Source organism: Bison bison, unplaced genomic scaffold (assembly GCF_000754665.1).
Source record: "Bison bison bison isolate TAMUID 2011002044 unplaced genomic scaffold, Bison_UMD1.0 scf7180017853731, whole genome shotgun sequence".
Lineage (NCBI taxonomy): Eukaryota > Metazoa > Chordata > Mammalia > Artiodactyla > Bovidae > Bison > Bison bison.
Window position 1 is genome coordinate 2666478 of NW_011484304.1, and position 5340 is coordinate 2671817.

Here is a 5340-nt window from a genome sequence, read left to right on the forward strand (position 1 = left end):
CCCCGGGCGGACTGAGGAGAGGAGCCGCGGAGACAAGGGGCCCGGCCCCTCCCCTCCTTCTCCCCCTCCTGCCTCCCTCCGCCGCCGGTCCCCTCCCCGCGCTGCCGCCGCTCCGCCCCTCCCACCGCGGGCAGCTGGCGCGCCGCCCGCCCCGCCGGTGCGCTCTCGGCCCGGACCGCCTCCGGGCGCACGGACCCCGCCCCGCCGGCCCCTGCCCCGCGCGGCCCCTCGCCGCTCACCCTGCGCCTCGCGCAGCCCTCACCCGCCCGGTCGCCCGCCCGGCGGTCTCCCCCTCTCCGCGGCCCCTCTTCTTCCCACCGCGCCCCCCTTCCCTCTCCGGTCCTCTTTGTCCCCGCTGCCTCGGAGCGCTCCTCGCTCCCCTCCTTTCCTCGGCCGCTTCGGCCAGCCCGGTGCCCGGTGTGGCCCTCCAGACCCCTTTCCCACCACCGCTGCCCTGGGTCCCCCGGCTGCAGTCATCAGCATCCACGCGCCGTCCACTCCCTTCCCACCACCGCTCTTTTCCTCGGTTTCCACTCCTCGCCCCCATTCCTTTCTCGTGGGTCCCCCGGTCCCTCTACGGCACTCTGCCTTCCCCTGCGAGTGTCCCCTTCCTCTCAGAGGTACCTAACCCAGCAGGTCATCTGCACGATTACCTCTCGAGAGCGGGGAGCCAGGGTACACCTGTGGGGAGGGGGTGGGGGCCTGACCTTTCACAGGTAGGCAGACCTGAAGCTCCGGAGTTCAGGCTCGTGTCGCTTCTCTTCGTGTTTTCTTTGCTCTTGTTTATATTCGAAAGGCATTTGAGTAACTGGATCTAGGCGGATCACTCACTGCTCTAGGAGAGAAAATGTCCCTATTTTCCTAAAAGGTTCTGGGTGATTGACTTCCTCACACTGCACTCTCCCAGCCCCTCTTCCTTTCTTTCTCTTTCTTTAAGCTGCATCTTACACCCCACTCCCACGTCCCTACCCTCCACTTTGCTTCGGGTTCATTTGAGAGTTTGGCCCTCAGCCTTGGCAGAAGGGAAGGGATTTTATAGCAGACGAGAACGTTAGGGAGAGGCTGTGAGATTTGCCCCCCTCTCCAATTTGGTTAACTAGAAACTAACCGGAAGGGAGAAATTTACAAATATTTTAGCTGACACTCACTCACACTTTCATCCCTGTTCACACTTTGCTGGCCCACAGACTGAAGTTTTTCGGACAAGCATCACAGGACTTTCTCTCCGTTTCGTCTATTCTCCCTGGCTTGGTGACACCTTGTGTCTGTACCTTTGCCCAATGTTATCTTTCTGGAACCAAGCAGGAAAAAATAAACTTTAATTAGGCGAAAGTTTGTGTATTTGCCCTTCTCTTAGCAGAGTCAGGTGTTTGGAGACAGCGTGAGAGAGCGGTGTGTATTCAGGAAAGGAACAACTGCTTACATTGTCTCAGGGTTGACTCCAATCCCCCCTCCTGAAAAAGCTTTGGTCTCCTCTCCCGAGTCTCCATTTAACGTTGACAACCCAGCGGCGCTCCCTAATGGCCCAGCGGGTTGCACAAATTGGCAGTGAGCTGAGATATTATCAGGACAACACCCCATCGAGCAGGTTCTTGAAACGCAGAAGTGGAGGCCTTTTCTCCGGGCCACTGGGCGCCTGTGCCCTTTTCCACCAATCAGAGCCCGGGGTTGCAGTGGCCACCTGTTGTCTCGCAAGAGTACATCTTTTAAGTTTCACTATTAGTATTTAACAATGGCGGAGAGTGCAGCATCTGGCCACAGGAGAGGAGCAGCCTGCTGAGCTGAGGTACCAAAAAAGAAATCTTTTTTTTTTCCTTCCAGATAGTTGTTAAAGGAGCCCCCAAAGGCTGGGAAGGGGAGTTTTTCTTTGCGCACTCACAGTCCTCACCTTCTGCTCGTTCTGTCACGCATCCGAAGCAATCTGAGCTTGATTACAGAGGATGAAGCAAAGTATAATCAAAGTTACAGAGAGACAAAACCTGAAGCTGTAATCAGACTTCGAGGATCAGGAATACAAATATTCGCACTGGAAACCCCACTAGCTGCGAGATTTGGAATTGCATGTGAGCGCATGCGTGGCATTGAGGATTGCGCTGTATAGACTAGAAACTGACAGGACAACCTTCTCCCAGGAGGCTCCCAAGAGGCAGGAATGTCAGGCGCTAGGGGTACCACCTCCTGGCCATTGTTGTGAGAAAGGCTTGCTCTTAATATCCCCTTCCCCGTTACAATGCAGATGTTTTGGGGGAAGGAAACAATATTGTCAGTCGATATTTTAAGATGATGATGATTTAGGAAGTAATGTAAGCGAAAGTTCTGAGTGTAGATCTTGATTAAGGAGAGGAAAAAAGAAACTGTCTGATGAATCTGAAGATACATATGTTGAGACACTTTGAATAAAAAAATCCCTAGACCAGAAATAGTCATCTTGGAAGGGCTGTATGCCAACCCCTCCCTGACTTTGGCCACTGTCCATAGCCTGTGCATTCAGCAGCTACTTTCGCGTGACTTCCCCTGTGCTGGACACTGTTTTGGACACTTGGGAATGAGGAGGAGGAGCTCAAAATGACACATGTGAAAGCCCTCAAAGAAGTGGACCCGTCACACTCCTGCACACGTTACATACACACACACATTCGCATCTAATTACCTGGAGATACCGTCATGACATACCTGCTGCTGCTGTGGGGAGAAGCCATCTGATAGGCAAATTTGCATCCATAGTATGTTATCCATAGTAAAAGGAAGTTCCGGGGAGGGGGCCAAACCACTGCTCAAGAGCCCAGGCAGGATCACTGCTGTTTCCCAAGAACCTGGACCACCCTTGGTACTTAGGTGGTTTGCAATAAGTAAATATTCATTTAAGAAAGGAAAGTGAGAAGGAAGAGGGAAAGAAGGAGTTGGGAGAGAAAGGGAAAGAGAAGGAGGGAAGAGAGACAGATGTATTCATAGTGGAATATCCTTCCCAGGGAACCCGGTTGAGATAAGATTTGGAAAGAGTAAACCCAGCAGTTCTGATTTGGAGAAGAACAAACTGCCTGAGGGTGGGGGAAGGGGGTCTTGTGTATCCTGCAGTTTTTGAGCCTTTGTCCACATTAAGACTAGAATTATATGTTGTTTCATTTAGCGCTGTTCTGATGATTCATTGTATTCAGAATGCCGCCCCAGTTTTAAGGGTTCCAGTGGATCTGAAGCCCATTGGTTAAAAATTTTAGAATGATGCTTTTAAAAATTTAATGCAATTGTAACTGTCATGCTATTTGTCATCGTAAGGGTGTCACCTTTTTCAGGCTGTCAGCGTTTTATGCCACAAAGGCTTTCTTTGTATTACATTAGCCTTGAATTTGAAGAAACTTCTCCAAGAGCATATCTTAAACATGCTTTGAATTTATGCTGCATGGTGCTAACAGTCATTGACTTAGAAGTAGGCAGCACAAGAATCAGTTATGAAGCCAAAATACAACTTTGGGGCATAAGAAAATTCCTGTAGTGTTTTTAATATGATTTTAGTCCAAAATACCAGTCTTATTAGCTTGATGTTTGTAATTGGATAGTTGGTGTCATCCAAGACATCTTTTAAAAATGGGGGTAAAATATACAAACTTTAAGAAACACCATTTTTATATCTTGACAGAACTCAAAAACTTTATTTCTCTGCTTTATCTGGCTCCAAATAAAGCAAGAGAGTCCCCATGAGGATGCATTAAGCCTGCTGAGTTTTGTAACCAAAGATCTTAATGAGACCCCCCCTCCCCACTTTTAGGGACCTATGCATGGTAATTTAACCTGTATTCTGCTTCCTCACATGAAGATTGTACTAAACATTATATACAGTTTAATTTTCTTGAGTTTGGGGGCATAAAAAGTTCTATCCAAACATTATGGTCCTTGTTTGCAATATGTAATGTAGCCAAATTAACAGCGGCTCCAAATGGAAATTAACAAGGCCAGAGCTACTAAAGTTTCTTTTCTATTCCCATAGTAACAGCTAATGTATTAATTGGTAAAACATCTTATACTTGGCTTTATATCTGAATTTGGCTTCACGTCATAAAGCATACATTTCTATCTAGCATGGATTCTTACAGTCTGTATAACTCATCTCCGTGAAATTTAAGAGAGTTTCCTGTCAAGAATCAACACTTCACTTTCATAGTCTAAATCACATGCAGATAAAATCAAGTCAAGACCAACCAAGGCTCTCACAACAGTGAATGTACCCATGGTATGGAGGAAGCATTCTGACCTCGGGGCCCTCATTACACATCTCTAGCTCAGGCTCAAAAACTCACCACCAGGAAAGAGTTTCATCTAGGAATTACAGTGTGAAAAAAAAATCCCCAAGCACTGTCATGGTTAGTTTCAGTTTTCAGTAAATCCAAACTTTTCTGGTCTGGAAATGTGAATTATTTTTATAGTTTTACTTAGGTCAAGATGTACAAACACATGAGACGGTGGGAAAAAAATAATAAATGTATATTGTTATGCACATGAGGTTGTTTCTCATATTACTACAACCAATTTTGGCCACATGGGTCTCTGTGCTACCAGGCACAAGAAGAGCTCTAGAAAAGGAATCATTTTCCCAGCTAAGTTTGACTTCTACTAGGAATAGATATACCTATAGGTTCCAACAGATATACAGTAATTATGAAACAGTAACCCCAAAACCTTAGTAGCAAAAAAAAAAAGTACTGAGCTGAGAATTCATTCCCAGAAATATGAAATATAGCCAGTATTTGCTTGTGACCTAAGTAGCTCTTCAATAAAGCTGTTTTAAAAACCAATACACTCCATACAACCAGGAGGTGTGCAATTTTCAACGTGTTTACACCCTGTTTTAAAAAAAATATGTCCTGTATTCACAGAAATCCTAAACTGTTGCCTTGCCTGTTTTCTGAAATATATTCTATTTCTTTTAAAGTGAAAGAATGACCTCTTTTGCAGGAACAATTTTCAGAGACAGCGTGTTTATCAAATGGTTTCTCTGCTTTCATAAAAACAATTTATTTTCACTGAACTCTTCAAGATAAGCATCAAAGCCAGGAAGAATGTACAATGAAGTTTATAATTACACTCCAGAAACAAATACTGGGTAGTTTTTATTTTGCTCAAGTGAAAAAGGTTTTTTCCCCACTCCCCACCCCCCAAAGAGACAAAGGTAGTGATGGGGGAGGAGGTTTTTACAGGACTAGAAATCAGGAAGCTCAGAGGGTTTCCAGCAAGAGGGGCCCTGCAGGGTCGCCCACAAAGCCTACTGACTGAACAATGAAAGCTGAAGACCCAGGACTCTCTTAGCGATGGGTGGCAGTCAGTCCGTTTTTTATTCTTCAGCTATAG

General features: G+C 46.5%; 1 protein-coding gene across 1 annotated transcript in view; it reads right to left on the minus strand.

Annotated features, from left to right (window-relative positions):
• TOX3 (TOX high mobility group box family member 3) overlaps positions 1–772 on the minus strand; it is a 123315-nt gene extending 122543 nt beyond the window's left edge. Inside the window, exon 1 of the mRNA XM_010855223.1 lies at positions 708–772. The gene's annotated coding sequence lies outside the window, so the exon portion shown is untranslated. The remainder of the gene's footprint in view (positions 1–707) is intronic.
• Between the last annotated feature and the right edge of the window lie 4568 nt (positions 773–5340).